Source organism: Saccostrea echinata, unplaced genomic scaffold (genome assembly GCF_033153115.1).
Source record: "Saccostrea echinata isolate AGI-Se365-2 ecotype Australia unplaced genomic scaffold, CSIRO_AGI_Sech_v1 ptg000143l, whole genome shotgun sequence".
Classification (NCBI taxonomy): Eukaryota; Metazoa; Mollusca; class Bivalvia; order Ostreida; family Ostreidae; genus Saccostrea; species Saccostrea echinata.
Window position 1 is genome coordinate 122,499 of NW_026889892.1, and position 18,707 is coordinate 141,205.

Sequence of the window (18,707 nt, forward strand, 5' to 3'; positions counted from 1 at the left end):
ATCTAGTAATTCTGCACAATTTCTGTTCAATGTGTCTTAAGAAAATATTCATAGTTTTGAAGATATGATAAAAAATGTCTCGAAAATTCACTCCTTATTCATGTCCTAAATTTTGACCCCTACCGAGCTTCCATACTAGGCACTTCCAGAAAATTTGAAAACTGAGGTGCACAACTAGAACATGTCCTCTATTATCACTGAAAATTTCAGCACTCTAGCTTTTGTCGTTTTTGAGTTTTTGTGTAGACAAAATGGTCACTAAAAATTCGAATAAAGGGCGATAACTTCCGACCGGAAGTGAATTTTCAAAAAATAAAAAAAATGAATAAGGTTTAGATCATGATACATCATCTCTGAAAATTTCAAGTGAATCCATCCAACCATCTCTGAGAAATCGTCTGCACAAAATTTGGACAGAAAAAAATAATAATAATAATAACTAGATGAGATCTCGTTGCAAGCAACGAGTAGGTCTTCCGTCCGATTTTTCGATAAGATGAGATATGATTTTGACTATGATCTTTGTTAAAAGATAATAATATATATAGACTTCCCTAATTAGATTTCAATCCTTTGATTTATATACATTATCAAAGAGCTATCGATGAATTGCTTTTGGCCCCTCTGAACCCCTAGTTTGAAGGGTCAGCCCCTTTTTCTTGATATCAATTGAAAGGTCTTGTGATTTTGAAAACGTTTTGTTCAACAACTATTCAGAGATTTCTTTTCGTTGTGGAAATATGCTGAATGGAAATATTTAGGGGCCACCCCTCCAAGTCCTTAATGGGGCCGTTTGACAGAAATTGAAAGGGTGCATATTGTTTAGAACATTATTCTGACCATATTTTGTTTAGTATTGCTTTTCAAAATATTCCCCCTTTTCGAAATATAAAACATCAAAAATTTAGTATTCTGGCCCCTTGTGACCCCTTATTACATAAAATATGATCAGAATCTTATCATATATTGTTGTAAATCGTTAAGATAAGCATCTTTGCTTCAGTAATGTATTACAAATTATTGATCGTTAAAGAGTTATAGGTTGAAGACTTTTGGCCCCTCTGAGCCCCTAATTTGAGGGGTAAGCCCCATTTTCTTGATATCAAATGAAAGGTCTTGTGATTTTGAAGACTTTTGTTCAACAACTATTCAGAGATTTCTTTTCGTTATGGAGATATGCTGAATGGAAATATTTAGGGGCCACCCCTCCAATTCCTTAATGGGGCCGTTTGACAAAAATTGAAAGGGTGCATATTGTTTAGAACATTATTCTGACCATCTTTTGTTCAGTATTGCTTATCAAAAAATTCCCCCTTTTCGAGATATAAAGCGTCAAAGATTTAGCATTCTGGCCCCTTCTGACCCCTTATTACGTAACATATGATCAGAATCTTATCATATATTGTTGTAAATCGTTAAGATAAGCATCTTTGCTTCAGTAATGTATTACAAATTATTGATCGTTAAAGAGTTATAGGTTGAAGACTTTTGGCCTCTCTGAGCCCCTAATTTGAGGGGTCAGCCCCATTTTCTTGATATCAAATGAAAGGTCTTGTGATTTTGAAGACTTTTTGTTCAACAACTATTCAGAGATTTCTTTTCGTTATGGAGATATGCTGAATGGAAATATTTAGGGGCCACCCCTCCAAGTCCTTAATGGGGCCGTTTGACAAAAATTGAAAGGGTGCATATTGTTTAGAACATTATTCTGACCATCTTTTGTTCAGTATTGCTTATCAAAATATTCCCCCTTTTCGAGATATAAAGCGTCAAAGATTTAGCATTCTGGCCCCTTCTGGCCCCTTATTACGTAACATATGATCAAAACTTCATAATATATAGTTGCAGAATCTTAAGATGAACATTTTTGCTTCAAAAATCTATAACAAAATATTGATCATTAAAGAGTTATAGATGAAAGACTTTTGGCCCTTCTGAGCCCCTAATTTGAGGGGTCAGCCCCTTTTTCTTGATATCAAATAAAAGGTCTTGTGATTTTGAAGACTTTTTGTTCAATATGTTTTAACAAAATACTTTTATTTAAAATGTTATTATAAGAAATGTCTCTAAAATTCACTCATAAATCACGTCCTAAATTTTGACCCCTACCGAGCTTCCATACTTCGCACTTCCGGAAAATTTGAAAACCAAGGTGCACAACTAGAACATGTCCTCTATCACCACTGAAAGTTTCAGCACTCTAACTTTTGTCGTTCTTGAGTTTTTGTGCAGACACAAGGTCTATCAAAAAATCGATCAAAGGGCGATAACTTCCGACCGGAAGTGATTTCTCAAAAACGGAAGCGGCGTTATAAACTTCAGATAGCAACGCATTAACCCTGAAAATTTGAAGCAAATCGATCGAGCGATCTCCGAGAAATCTTCTGCACAAAATCGGTAAGGAAAAAAAAAAGAATAATAATAATAACTAGATGCGATCTCGTTGCGAGCAACGAGTGGGTCTTCCGTCCGATTTTTGATAAGATGAGATAAGAATTTGACTGAGACTTTTGTTCAAATATAATGATATAAATAAATTGTTTAGACGAACAATTTTGCTTCAGTAATCTATAACAAAATGTTGATCATTAAAGATTATAGATTAAAGACTTTCGGCCCGTCTTGGTCCCTATTTTGAGGGGCCAGCCCTATTTTCTTGCTATCTTCTTACAGCTCTCATGATTTTGAACACTTTTTGTTCAACAACTATTCTACATTTTTTTTTCGTTTCCGAAATATCTGCAAAAGAAATAATAGGGGCCGGCCCTTCAACTCCTTAATGGGAACGTTCAGCAAAAATTGAAAGGTAACATATTGTTCAGAACGTTATTGTGAACATCTTTTATTCAATATTGCTTATCAAGATATTTCCCACTTTCGAGATATAAAGCGTCAAAGATTTAGCATTCTGGCCCCTAATGTCCCTTTTTAACATCAAAGATTGAGCATTCTGGCCCCTATTGTCCCCTTATAACGAAACATATGATGCCAACAACGTGATATAGTTAAGGAGTGTGAAGATGATCTATTCTGCCTTAGTAATGTATTACAAAATATTGATCGTTTAAGAGTTATTGATGAAAGACTTTTGGCCCCTATCAGCCCTTATTTTGAGGGGCAAGTCCCTTTTTCTTGATATCACCTTAAAGCTCTTATGATTTTGAACACTTTTTGTTCAACAACTATTCAGAAATTCTTTTTCGTTTCCAATATATGTGCAAAAGAAATATTTAGGGGCCGGCCCTTCAACTCCTTAATGGAGACGTTTAGCAAAAATTGAAAGGTTATATATTGTTCAGAACATTATTGTGAACATCTTTTATTCAATATTGCTTAGCAAAATATTTCCCACTTTCGAGATATAAAGCGTCAAAGATTTAGTATTTCTGCCCCTCATGACCCCTAATTATGTAACATGTGATTTGAATAACATAATATATAGTTGTAGTTTGCTCAGATAAACATTTTTGCTGCAGTAATATTTTACAAAATATTGATCGTTAAAGAGTTATTGATGAAAGACTTTCGGCCCCTCTTGGCCCCGATTTTTAGGGGCCAGCCCCTTTTTCTTGATTTCACCTTAAAGCTCTTATGATTTTGAACACATTTTGTTCAACAACTATTCAGAAATTCTTTTTCATTACTGAGATATATGCAAAAGAAATATTTAGGGGCCGGCCCTTCAACTCCTTAATGGGGATGTTTAGCAAATATTGAAAGGTTGCATATTGTTTAGAACATTATTTTAAACATTTTTTGTTCAATATTGCTTATCAAAATATTTCCCACTTTCGAGATATAAAGCGTCAAAGATTTAGCATTCTGGCCCCTTATGGCCCCTAATTATGTAACATATGAGATTTTTATTATAATATATAGTTGTAGGTTGTTCAGATAAACATTTTTGCTTCAGTAATGTATAACAAAATATTGATCGTTAAAGAGTTATTGATGAAAGACTTTTTGCCCCTTTTAGCCCCGATTTTGAGGGGCCAGCCCCTTTTTCTTGATTTCACCTTAAAGCTCTTATGATTTTGAACACATTTTGTTCAACAACTATTCAGAAATTCTTTTTCGTTACTGAGATATATGCAAAAGAAATATTTAGGGACCGGCCCTTCAACTCCTTAATGGGGACGTTTAGCAAATATTGAAAGGTTGCATATTGTTTAGAACATTATTTTGAACATCTTTTGTTCAATATTGCTTATCAAAATATTTCCCACTTTCGAGATATAAAGCGTCAAAGATTTAGCATTCTGGCCCCTTATGGCCCTTAATTATGTAACATATGAGATTTTTATTATAATATATATTTGTAGATTGTTCAGATAAACGTTTTTGCTTCAGTAATGTATAACAAAATATTGATCGTTAAAGAGTTATGGATTTAAGACTTTTTGCCCCTTTTGACCCCTAATGTGATGAGTCAGCCCTTTTTTCTTGATATCATATAAAAGATCTAGTAATTCTGCACAATTTCTGTTCAACGGTCTTAAGAAAATATTCATAGTTTTGAAGATATGATAAAAAATGTCTCGAAAATTCACTCCTGAATCATGTCCTAAATTTTGACCCCTACCGAGCTTCCATACTAGGCACTTCCAGAAAATTTGAAAACTGAGGTGCACAACTAGAACATGTCCTCTATTATCACTGAAAATTTCAGCACTCTAGCTTTTGTCATTTTTGAGTTTTTGTGTAGACAAAATGGTCACTAAAAATTCGAATAAAGGGCGATAACTTCCGACCGGAAGTGAATTTCCAAAAAATAAAAAAAATGAATAAGGTTTAGATCATGATACATCATCTCTGAAAATTTCAAGTGAATCCATCCAACTATCTCTGAGAAATCGTCTGCACCAAATTTGGACAGAAAAAAATAATAATAATAACTAGATGAGATCTCGTTGCGAGCAACGAGTGGGTCTTCCGTCCGATTTTTGATAAGATGAGATAAGAGTTTGACTGAGATTTTCATTTAAATATAATGACATAAATAAATTGTTAAGACGAACAATTTTGCTTTAATAATGTTTAACAAAACATTGATCATTAAAGGGTTATATATTAAATATTTTCGGCCCTTCTTGGCCCCTAATGTGAGAGGTCAGCCCCTTTTTCTTGATATCTTCTTAAAGCTCTCATGATTTTGAACACTTTTGTTCAACAACTATTCAGAAATTCTTTTTTGTTTTCGGGATATATGCAAAAGAAATATTAAGGGCCGGCCCTTCAAGTCCTAAATTGGGACGTCTAGCAAAAATTCAAAGAGTGCATATTGTTCAGAATATTATTTTGAACGTCTTTTGTTCAATACTGTTTATCAAAATATTCTTCCTTTTCGAGACATATTGCACCAAAGATTATGCAATCTGGCCCCCTAAAGACCCCTTGTTGCGCAACATATGATATCAATATCATGTTATTTAGATAAAGTGAAGAAGAACTATTTCGCTTCAGTAATATATTACAAAATATTGATCATTAAAGAGTTATTGATTGTGCACTTTTGGCCCCTCTCGGTCCCTTATTTAAGGGGTCAGACCCTTTTCCTTGATATTACCTTAAAGCTTTCATGATTTTTTTTTACACTTTTTGTTCAACAACTAGTCAGAAATTCTTTTTCGTTTCTGAGATATTCGCAAAAGAAGTATTTAGGGCCCGGCCCTTCAACTCCTTAATGGGGACATTTAGCAAAAAATGAAAGGTTGCATCTTGTTTAGAACATTATTTTGGACATCTTTTGTTCAATATTGCTTATCAAAATATTTCCCACTTTTGAGATATAAAGTGTCAAAGATTTAGCATTCTGGCCCCTTATGGCCCCTAATTATGTAACAAATGATGTGAATATCATAAAGTATAGTTGTAAATTGTTGAGGTAAACATTTTTGCTTCAGTAATGCATTAAAAAATATTGATCGTTAAAGAGTTATTGATTAAAGACTTTTGGCCCTGCTCAGCCCCTAATGTGATGAGTCAGCCCTTTTTCTTTGATATCATATAAAAGATCTTGTAATTCTACACAATTTCTGTTCAATATGGTTTAACAAAATACTCATAGTTAAAAAGTTATCGTAAGAAATGTCTCTAAAATTCACTCATGATTCGTGTCCTAAATTTTGACCCCTACCGAGCTTCCATACTAGGCACTTCCGGAAGATTTGAAAACCCAGGTGATCAATGGCAACATGTCCTCTAGCATCGCTGAAAATTTCAGCGCTCTAGCTTTAATCGTTATTGAGTTCCATTGCAGACAAGGAGGTCCTCTGAATTTTGATTAAAGGGCGATAACTTCCGACCGGAAGTGAATTTCAAAAAAATGAAAAAAACGTATAAGGTTCAGACAAAGATACATCTTCCCTGAAATTTTCAAGTAAATCGATCGAGCCAACTCCGAGAAATCTTCTGCACAAAAATTGTAAAGAAAAAAAAAGAATAATAATAATAATAAAAGTGAAAAAGAAACAATAGAATAATAGAAGGGTCTTCCGTTGGAGACGGAAGACCCTAACTAGATGAGATCTCGTTGCGAGCAACGAGTGGGTCTTCCGTCCGATTTTTTTGATAAGATGAGATACGAATTGGACTGAGATTTTCGTTCATAATATATAAATAGTGAAAACGTACAATTTGCTTCAGTTATGTTTAACAAAAATTTGATCATTATCGCACCAAAAAACGCAATATTTGATGAAGATTTTAAAAATATTTATAGCAGCAGATCATGAAGATGAACATTACTGTAAAAGGGTTATAGATGAAAGACTTTTAGCCCCTTTGAGCCCCTAATTTCAGGGGTCTTCATATCACATGAAAGGTCTTGTAATTCTGAAGACTTTTCGTTCAACAACTATTCAGTTTTCGAGATATGCAGACTTGAAATATATAGGGGCCGTCCCTTTAAGTCCTTATAGGGGCTGTTTAGGAAAAATTCAAAGGATGCACATTGTTCAGATCATCATTCTAAACAACTTTTGTTCAATATTGCTTTTCAAAATGTTTCCTCTTTTCGAGATATAAAGCTTCAAAGATTAAGCATTCTGGCCCCTTATGGCCCCTAATAACGTAATATTTGAAGAAAATTTTAAGACATATAGTTGCAGATTGTGAAGATGAACATTTTTGCTTCAATAATTAATATCAAAATATTTAACGTTAAGGAGTTATAGATGAAAGACTTTTGGCCCCTCTGAACCCCTAATTTGAAGGGTCAGCCCCTTTTTCTTGATATCACATGAAAGGACTTGTAATTTTGAAGACTTTTTGTTCAACAACTATTCAGAAGTTTCGTTTCGTTTTCGAGATATGTAGACTTGAAATATTTAGGGGCCGTCCCTTTAAGTCCTTATAGGGGCTGTTTAGGAAAAATTCAAAGAATGCACCTTGTTCAAATCATCATTCTAAACAACTTTTGTTCAATATTGCTTTTCAAAATGTTTCCTCTTTTCGAGATATAAAGCTTCAAAGATTAAGCATTCTGGCCCCTTGTGGCCCTTATTTATGTAACATATGACGTAAAAATCATAATACATAGTTGTAGTTTGTTATGATAAATAATTTTGCTTCAGTAATGTATACAAAAATATTGCTTGTTTAAGAGTTATCGATTAAAGACTTTCGGCCCCTATTGGCCCCTAATGTGATGAGTCAGCCCTTTTTCCTTGATACCATATTAAAGATCTTTTCATTCTGCACAAATATTGTTCAATATGTTTTAACAAAATAATTATACTTTAAAAGATATGACACAAAATGTCTCAAAAATTCACTCGTGATTCGTGTCCTAAATTTCGACCCCTACCGAGCTTCCATACTAGGCACTTCCGGAAAATATCTAAACCCAGGTGCAATATGGCAACATGTCCTCTATCATCACTGAAAATTTCAGCGCTCTAGCTTAAACCGTTTTTGAGTTCCATCGCAGACAAGGAGGTCATCTGAATTTTAATAAAAGGGCGATAACTTCCGAGCGGAAGTGATTTTCAAAAAACGATATTGCCGGAATAAACTTCAGATGTCAACGCATCTACCATGAAAATTTGAATAAAATCGAACGAGCCATCTCCGAGAAATCTTCTGCACAAATTTTGTAAAGAAAAAAAAGAATAATAATAATAATAACTAGATGGTTCTCGTTGCGAGCAACGAGTGGGTCTTCCGTCTGATTTTGGATAAGATTAGTCAAGATCTTGACTGAGATATTCGTCTGTAAAAAGTGAAAGGATGCATATTGTTTAGAACATTATTCTGAGCTTCTTTTGTTCATTATTGCTTATCAAAATATTTCCCCTTGTTCAAGGTATCAAAAATTTAGCATTCTGGCCCCTTATGGCCCCTTATTACGTAACATATGATCAAAATTTTATAATATATAGTTGCAGAACTTTAAGATAAACATTTTTGCTTCAGTAATTTATAACAAAATATTCATCATTAAAGAGTTATAGATGAAAGACTTTTGGCCCTTCTGAGCCCCTAATTTGAGGGGTCAGCCCCTTTTTCTTTATATCAAATGAAAGGTCTTGTAATTTTAAAGACTTTTTGTTCAACAACTATTCAGAAATTTCCTTTCGTTTAAGAGATATATAGAATAACAAGATTTAGGGGCCAGCCCTCCAACTCCTTAATGGGGATGTCTTGTAAAAATTATAAGGGCGTATATTGTTTAGAGCATTATTCTGAACATCTTTTGTTCAATATTGCTTATCAAAATATTTCCCCTTTTCAAGATATAATGTGTCAAAGTTTTAGCATTCTGGCCCCTTATGGCCCCTTATTACGTAACATATGATCAAAACTTCATAATATATAGTTGCAGAATCTTAAGATGAACATTTTTGCTTCAATAATCTATAACAAAATATTGATCATTAAAGAGTTATAGATGAAAGACTTTTGGCCCTTCTGAGCCCCTAATTTGAGGGGTCAGCCCCTTTTTCTTGATATCAAATAAAAGGTCTTGTGATTTTGAAGACTTTTTGTTCAATATATTTTAACAAAATATTTTTATCTAAAATGGTATTATAGGAAATGTCTCTAAAATTCACTCAAAAATTTCGTCCTAAATTTCGACCCCTACCGAGCCTCCATACTTCGCACTTCCGGAAAATTTGAAAACCAAGGTGCACATCTAGAACATGTCCTCTATCACCACTGAAAGTTTCAATACTCTAGCATTTGTCGTTCTTGAGTTTTTGTGCAGACACAAGGTCTATCTAAAAATCGATTAAAGGGCGATAACTTCTGACCGGAAGTGATTTTTCAAAAACTGACATGGCGTTATAAACTTCAGATAGCAACACATTAACCCTGAAAATTTGAAGCAAATCGATCGAGCGGTCTCCGAGAAATCTTCTGCACAAAATCGGTAAGGAAAAAAAAAAGAATAATAATAATAAAAAGAAAAGTGAAAAATCAACAATAGAATAATAGAAGGGTCTTCCGCAGAAGACGGAAGACCCTAATAAAGGTAAAAAAGAAACCGAAGAATAATAGAAGGGTCTTCCGCTGAAGACGGAAGACCCTAATAAAGGTAAAAAAGAAACCGAAGAATAATAGAAGGGTCTTCCGCTGAAGACGGAAGACCCGTAAAAAAGAAACCGAAGAATAATAGAAGGGTCTTCCGCTGAAGACGGAAGACCCTAATAATAAGAAAAGTGAAAAATCAACAATAGAATAATAGAAGGGTCTTCCGCAGAAGACGGAAGACCCTAATAATAAGAAGCTTGAAAAAGAAACATAAGAATAATAGAAGGGTCTTCCGCTGAAGACGGAAGACCCTAATAAAAGTGAAAAAGAAACAAAAGAATAATAGAAGGGTCTTCCGCTGAAGACGGAAGACCCTAATAAAAGTGAAAAAGAAACAATAGAATAATAGAAGGGTCTTCCGTTGGAGACGGAAGACCCTAATAATATCATACTGCTGCATGAAATGGTGATCACTTAACAGCTAAGTAATAAAATAGGTCCGAAAACAGTGATTAATCAGAAATTCTAAGGATCGCATCTTTTATAAAAATGGGTCAATTAACACGAAATTCATCGATCTGTAAGTCGTCAATACAAAGAGACAAACCAAAGATCATTATATATAAGCATAGCAAAAAAAAAAAAAAAACAAAAACAAAAAAAAAAACAAAAAAAACAAACAAACAAACAAACAAAAAAAACAGTGAATGATTAGCACATGAATGCCCCTCCCGAGGTTCATTAATAATGCAACATGAAAAGAAGAAGGTACGGTTTTGGCTTTATTGTGCCCTAAAATTTAATGTTTTTAAAGGTGTTGATATTGGCATAAATATGAGTTGAGTATATGAGTGTGATAATTCATGAAAGAATGTGGCATGAAGGAGGACCATTCTGGAAATATGACGTCCTAATTTCGAATTGTTCTAAGTTTTAAGCAAACAAAAACAAGCCTCAAAATGACTCATTTCAGGGTTTATTTTCCTTGAGAAAATAGTGTCCACAGCCGTCGCCCACTTCAATATTCGGATATGTTGCGTAAAATTCTTTGAAAAATCACACTTCTTAAAATCTATGTGGGCGATGCATGTGGTCTATATTATCTGAAAGAAAATTTCATTAAAATTGATGTCTTCTGCAACTTTTTAAGAAAATACGAGAAAATGCATAACTTGCCATAAGTCTATGATGTCACAATTAGCATTTAGGAAGTCAAATGAGAACTAGAACTGTCCAAAAGGGACAAATACCCCCCGCTGGGTTTTTTAGAGAAGGTGCCAAATTACTAATATTTTATGGATCCAAGTGGTTGTATTCACAATTTTCTTATAAACATTTAGAGTAAAAATATAATTGCTCATTATATTTTTTAAATGAATGAAACTAAGGTGCAACCTAATAAAACAGCAACACTAATACATTGTAATTACTTTATTTTTTAATACATTGCAACTATCTTTCATCTTTGTGGGACATGACACTGAAATTGATTGTTGAAAAAAAAAACAACATACATGTATTATACAAAATCAAATTAATCTTGATAACTTTATATCAAATTTATTTTATAAATAAAAAGCTGGTCAGTACTTTGACAGACAATAAATAGCAATTAAGAGAATTAGAGAACAGAAATCTTTAATTCTTTTGCCAAATTCCCAGGAGATATAGATAACACCTGCTTGATCAGAGATGCCCTAGCAACTTCCCACACTGAACTCATTAATTAATCTTTAACTGGATGCATGTCCACTCATTACTCCCAAGGGACAAATGGATTTACACTATCTGCTGTGTAATGTAAAAACTGTTTTTAATACTTGGTGATGTATTTTTTTAGTTTTGATGAGTAGTTTTAAGCTGTAGTTCACATTTTTGTACACTTCAGATGTTCTAGATTCTATGTCTCAAACCTTAGACATTTATAAACCCATAATGACTAAGTCAATAAAAATGAAAAAAAAAAATCTGTAAAATGCAGAAAAATTATCAAATAATGTTGAAAATACCAGGTGTACATCTTCATATGGTAAATAATGAGTGTACAAATTGTCATACAAATCTATGCAATAGCCTCTGAGAACAGGTCCGGACAAAACCACACAATAAAAATGAAAAAAACACCTGTAAAATGCAGAAAAATAATCCAATCATGATGAAAAAACCAGGTGCACACCTTCATATGGTGAATAATAAGTGTACAAATTTTCAGACAAATCCTTGCAATAGTGTCCGAGAAACGGCCTGGACAAAATCTCGTCTACAGACAGACGGACAGACAGACGGACATGGTGATTCCAATATACCCCCCTAAACTTCGTTTGCGGGGGGTATAAAAACGATTTATTTGATCTTAGTGCATGGAGTTTCAACATTTCAGAAAGCACGAATATTTTATTTCTTTCATCACTTTCATATTTTAGAAAAATACAGGGCCAGATTTGCATTGAAACTGTACCTTTTCTTTGTATTAATGTATGAAGTTTTATGAAAATATCTTGAATAGTTTCTTTAAAACTGAGCTTAATACACATAAAATAGTAAAGTCAAACGTCATAGGGAAGGTCAAGGTAGGAAAAAAAATGGACAGAGTTGGTAAATTCTTATCAAATATTGTATCAGTGCATAAGCTCACATAAGAAATATCTTGAAGAGTTTCTACAAAACTGAGCTAAACACAAATTTGAAAAATGTGAGGTCAAGGTCAAAGTCAAAAAGTGTTGATGAAGTTGAATAGCTTTTCTCAATATGTATCAGTATATGAAGTAAATATAGGATTCCCATCGGTTGTTGTTGAATATGATTTTCCCCCCAGTGAATTGTGTGTTTTTTTCCTAGAGCCTTGGCGAGTGGATAAAAACACAAAACGAGTTGGATAAAAAAACCATATCCAACAACAACCCATGGGAGATTCTTTTTATCACACGTTTACACATAGCTAACACATGTTTTAAAACCTTTTTTTTTTTTTTTTTTTTTTTTTTTTTACATTTTCCAATGTCTTTCTCTGAGATAAAACTACAAAAAAGGTAATGGCTTTATAACCCCCATAAATCGATTTGCTCAGCACGTGACAGAACTGCATGCTTTTTCGTTGCGTGTTGCTTAGTAATACACCTGGTGGGGGTGCTGAGATTTATTATTATTGATTTTTTTTTTAATTGAATCAAGGATCAGGTAAAAATATATATATATAAGGAATAACTGTCTGGTTTTTTCGTTTTATGATGATGATCAATCAATTTGCTCGCGTGATAATTTTACACATAAACGCCTTTACCGGAACTTGTTTACAACTGGTCCGAGGTAGCTAATTGTTTTTAAGTATATCAATTTTTAGCGTTTTCTAAGTGTCCCTTCACTGTCAGCAGTATCTTATGGTTTAAAATTCAATACAAATGGTAAACGTATTTATCACGTAGTTACAAACACTGTATAATAATATATAATTAAAATTTTTGATAAAAATATAAAGTGAAATTAACGCCATTCTTAATTTTAACCTGATTAAAATTCTATACTTTGTCGTTCTTCTTTGTGCTTAGTAAAAATGAATTATTGCATTTAATTGTAGAAATACATATCTTTATAGAAGAAGCACAACGATGCACACACAAAAACATGGCATTATATATTTTTTCTTTATTACCACTGTCAAAGAGAGTTATAAATCTTGAATATAGTCCGTTTCTTATTCATTTTGATCCCGTTATTCCAGGTAGAGCGAAGACATTTTTGCAAACACAACAATACAAGGAACCCTTAAAGGCTTTTGTGTACATAACAATACCGACTGAAGCAGCCTATGTGCCATTCCTATAAATGATAACTCATAAATCGGCAATTTGTTGATCGTTTTTCACACTTAAGTTACTGTTCTTAAAACACAACATCGTGCTAATCAATTAATAATAATTTTAAATTTCAATTATTCAATTCGATGTATGTTACGATTCTACTCTATTTTGAGAATTTCACGTACCTATAAATCTATCTTTCAAATGTGTTTTACGTTATGTGCAACTTGAAAAATTGGTTGAAAGGCTTACAATATGACAGTGTCAATAAAATGAAAAAAAAAAAACAACAAAACAAAACAAAAACAACAACAACAAAAAACACGTGTAAAATGCAGAAAAATTATCAAATCACGATGAATATTAAGTGCACATCTTTATATGGTGAATAATGAGTGTATAAATTTTATAACAGGTCTGCACAAAATCACATAACAAAAGAGAAAAAAGATCATTTAAAAAGATAAGTTATTTTTGTCTCATTTTTATTCATCTATTATTTCCAAGTCTACCTGATTATTAAAACTATGAAAGTACTTTTTGTATTATACAATAAATGTTCTTGCATAATTCTCTCATTCTATTAACCTTTCAAATGCATTATTTACAGTGATTAATTATCTAAGGTGAATGGCAAAAGGGAATAACTTTGCTCAGTAGAATAAAAATAAATAGAACCCTGGTCAGGACCAGAACACTTCACTAAATGATCCAGATAATCTAATTGTGGTGAAAATACCCTTCCTTATTGAAACTTTTACTCTGTTTACCTCCAATTTGCCCAGGAACAGGGAAGATTTCCAAAGAAATAATTTCACTACAAATTTAACATAGCCCTACCCTAACACCAGAACCAATGACTCAGGGTCATGAAATTTACAAATTTGGAAGAGGTACCTTCATCATCATAACTATGCAATTAGTTGAAGATTTTCAAAGAATTTACACATTTTCACTATTTTATCAATAGAGTCCCCCCCCCCCCCTTTCAGAGAAACACCAAAACCCCTGGGACCACAAGTTTTAAAAATTTTGTAAAAGCACCCCTGCTCATCATAACTATACACTTGTTTCTTTGCTTTATAACCAGGAATAGAAAAAACATTTTGAAAGTAATTATACATTTTCACTATATAATCAATTACCCCCCCCCCCTTCACCAGAACCCTTGACCCTGGGGCCATGAATTTCACAATTTTGGAAGAGGCATTCTTGCTAATCATAACCATGCACTTCCTTTGTTTAAATATTACCCAGGAGCAGAGAAGACGATTTTCAAAGAATTAATGCATTTTCTCCATATAATCAATACAGCCCCGCCCTAACACCTTACCCCTGATCCTGGGGCCATGAAATTCACAATTTTGGAAAAGGCACTCTTCCTCATCATAACTATGTACTTAGTTTATTTATTTAATACCCAGGAGCAAAGAAGATTTTCAAAGAATTAATGTATTTCCACTATATAATCAAAAGAGCCCCGCCCTAACACCAGAACTCCTGTTCCTAGGCCATGAAATTCTCAGTTTAGGAAGAGGCAATCTTGCTCATCATAACAATGTACTTAGTTTGTTTCATACCCAGGAGCGGAGAAGAAGATTTTCAAAGAATTAATATATACATCATAAATATATTCTTATGATATATACAGTTGTATAAGCATATAAAATCAATAGAGCCCGTCCTAACATCAGAACCACTGACCCTGGGGCCATGAAATTCACAATTCTGGAAGAGGCACTCTTGCTCATCATAACAATGTACTTAGTTTGTTTCATACCGAGGAGCAGAGAAGAAGATTTACAAAGATATAATGCACTTTCACTATATAATCTATATAGCTCCGCCCAAGCACCAGAACCCCTGAGCCTGGGTCCATGAATTTCACAATTTTGGTAGAGGGTTCAATGGTTATCACATTCATGCCAATAGTATGACTTCTTGATGTTCATGAGTAAAGAAAAAGATTTTTAAAGATTGCATTAATTCTGATGGTTTTAGCCCCGCCCCTTAGGCCCCAGGAGGGCAGGGGTCATGAATTTCAATTTTTGTTCCCCTTCACCCATAGATGCTATATGCTAAAATTGGTTGAAATTGGTTTAGTGGTTCCAGAGAAGAAGCTGAAAATGTTCAAAAGTTTACGACTGAAGACGACGAACGACGACAGACAAAAACGGATAGCAATAGGTCACCTGAGTGACTCAGGTGAAAACCACCTGTAAAATGCAGAATAATTATTCAATCATTATGTAAATACCAGGTGCACATCTTTATATGGTACACAATGAGTGTACAAATTTTCAGACAAATCCATTCAATAGTCTCCGAGAACAGGTCCGGACAAAATCCCGTCTACAGACAGACGGACACGCTGATTCCAATACCTCCCCCCCCCCCAAGCTTCGTTCGCAGGGGATATAAATAGGAAATGCTTTCAAGTCAAGTTTAGGGGCAGATATTAGTCATTACCGAATATAATAGTCCTTTTAATCTGTACTTCATGATGATGGTCGTCTTTTAACATAAGTAATTATGTTCCCCAAACGAAGTTTGGGAACATATTGTTTTTACTCTGTTTCTTCCGTTTCAGACGGAAGACCTTATAGTGATTCTACTGTTTCTTCTTTTTCTTTTTATTATTAGGGTCTTCCGTCTTCTGCGGAAGACCCTTCTATTATTCTATTGTTGATTTTTCACTTTTCTTTTTATTATTAGGGTCTTCCGTCTTCTGCGGAAGACCCTTCTATTATTCTATTGTTGATTTTTCACTTTTCTTATTATTAGGGTCTTCCGTCTTCAGCGGAAGACCCTTCTATTATTCTTAGGTTTCTTTTTCACTTTTATTAAGGTCTTCCGTCTCCAACGGAAGACCTTATTGTTTTCGTTCGGTTTCTTTTTCCCTATTCTTATTATTATTAAGGTCTTCCGTCTCCAACGGAAGACCTTATTGTTTTCGTTCGGTTTCTTTTTCCCTATTCTTCTTATTATTATTATTATTTTTCTTCCAACCGATTTTGTGCACTCGATTTCTCAGAAACGGCTTGGCCGATTTACATCAAACTTTCAGACGTGAAAGATAATCAACTGATCTTGATAGGTTTTTTTGGTTTTTGATGACGTCACTTCCGGTCGTGAGATATGGACGATTTTCTGATTTTCAGAGGGTCAGCTTGTCCTGGGGTGTTCTCCTAAACGAATAGAGATAAAGGGATAAGATTTTCAGTGAAGATAGAGGAAAGATTGTAGATGTGCCATTTTGCATCTATATGTTTCCAGCTCAAAAGGCACTGAAGCTCGCCTGGGCTCGAAAAATAGGCTCACAAGCATCTCGCAAAATTTGACATGTTTTCTTTTATATCTTTTTACCTGTAAATATTTTGTTAAAACATATATTACAAAAGATGCACAAAATGACAAGACGTTTCATTTGATATCAAGAAAAAGGGGCTGATCACTCAAATTAGGGGCTCAGAGGGGCCAAAACTCTTTCATATATAACTTTTGAACGATCAAAATTTTGTTATAAATTACTGAAGCAAAAATGTTCATCTTAACAATTTGCAACTATATGTTTTAAAATTTTTATCATTTATTACGTAATAAGGGGCCAGAAGGGGCCAGAATGCTAAATCTTTGACGCTTTCTATCTCGAAAAGAGAGAATATTTTGATAAGCAATACTGAACAAAAGATGGTCAGATTATTAATTTAAACTATATGCAACCTTTCAATTTTTGCAAAACTGCCCCATTAAGGACTTGAAGGGCTGGCCCCTAAATATTTCCATTCAGCATATCTCGAAAACGAAAATAAATTTCTGAATAGTTGTTAAACAAAAAATCTTCAAAATGACAAGACCTTTCATTTGATATCAAGAAAAAAGGGCTGGTCCCTCAAATTAGGGGCTCAGAGGGGCCAAAACTCTTTCAAGTATAACTCTTGAACGATCAATATTTTGTTATTAATTACTGAAGCAAAAATGTTTATCTTAACATTCTGTAGCTATATATTATAAAATTTTGATCATATGTTGCGTACTAAGGGGCCATAAGGGGCCAGAATGCTAAATCTTTGACACTTTGTATCTCGAAAAGGAGAAATATTTTGATAAGCAATATTGAACAAAAGATGTTCAGAATAATGTTCTAAACAATATACACCCTTTTAATTTTTGCAAGACATCCCCATTAAGGACTTGGAGGGCTGGCCCCTAAATATTGTTCTTCTATATATCTCTTAAACGAAAGGAAATTTCTGAATAGTTGTTGAACAAAAAGTCTTCAAAATCACAAGACCTTTCATTTGATATCAAGAAAAAGGGGCCGACCCCTCAAACTAGGGGCTCAGAAAGACCAAAAGTCATTTATCTATAACTCTTTAATGATCAATATTTTGTTATAAATTACTGAAGCAAAAATGTTTATCTTAACATTCTGCAACTATATATTATAAAATTTTGATCATATGTTACGTAATAAGGGGTCATAAGGGGCCAGAATGCTAAATCTTTGACACTTTGTATCTCGAAAAGGAGAAATATTTTGATAAGCAATATTGAACAAAAGATGTTCAGAATAATGTTCTAAACAATATACACCCTTTTAATTTTTGCAAGACATCCCCATTAAGGACTTGGAGGGCTGGCCCCTAAATATTGTTCTTCTATATATCTCTTAAACGAAAGGAAATTTCTGAATAGTTGTTGAATAAAAAGTCTTCAAAATCACAAGACCTTTCATTTGATATCAAGAAAAAGGGGCTGACCCCTCAAACTAGGGGCTCAGAAGGGCCAAAAGTCATTTATCTATAACTCTTTTATGATCAATATTTTGTTATAAATTACTGAAGCAAAAATGTTTATCTTAACATTCTGCAACTATATATTATAAAATTTTGATCATATGTTACGTAATAAGGGGCCAAAAGGGGCCAGAATGCTAAATCTTTGACACTTTGTATCTCGAAAAGGAGAAATATTTTGATAAGCAATATTGAACAAAAGATGTTCAGAATAATGTTCTAAACAATATACATCTTTTTAATTTTTGCATGACATCCCCATTAAGGACTTGGAGGGCTGGCCCCTAAATATTGTTTTTCTATATATCTCTTAAATGAAAGGAAATTTCTGAATAGTTGTTGAACAAAAAGTCTTCAAAATCACAAGACCTTTTATTTGATATGAAGAAAAAGGGGCTGATCCCTCAAATTAGGGGCTCAGAAGGGCCAAAAGTCTTTCATCTATAACTTTTTAATGATCAATATTTTGTTATAAATTACTGAAGCAAAAATGTTCATATTAATATTTTGCAGCTATATATTGTAAAGTTTTGATCATATGTTACGTAATAAGGGACCTTAATGGGCCAGAATGCTAAATCTTTGACACTTTATATCTCGAAAAGGGGAAATATTTTGATAAGCAATATTGAACAAA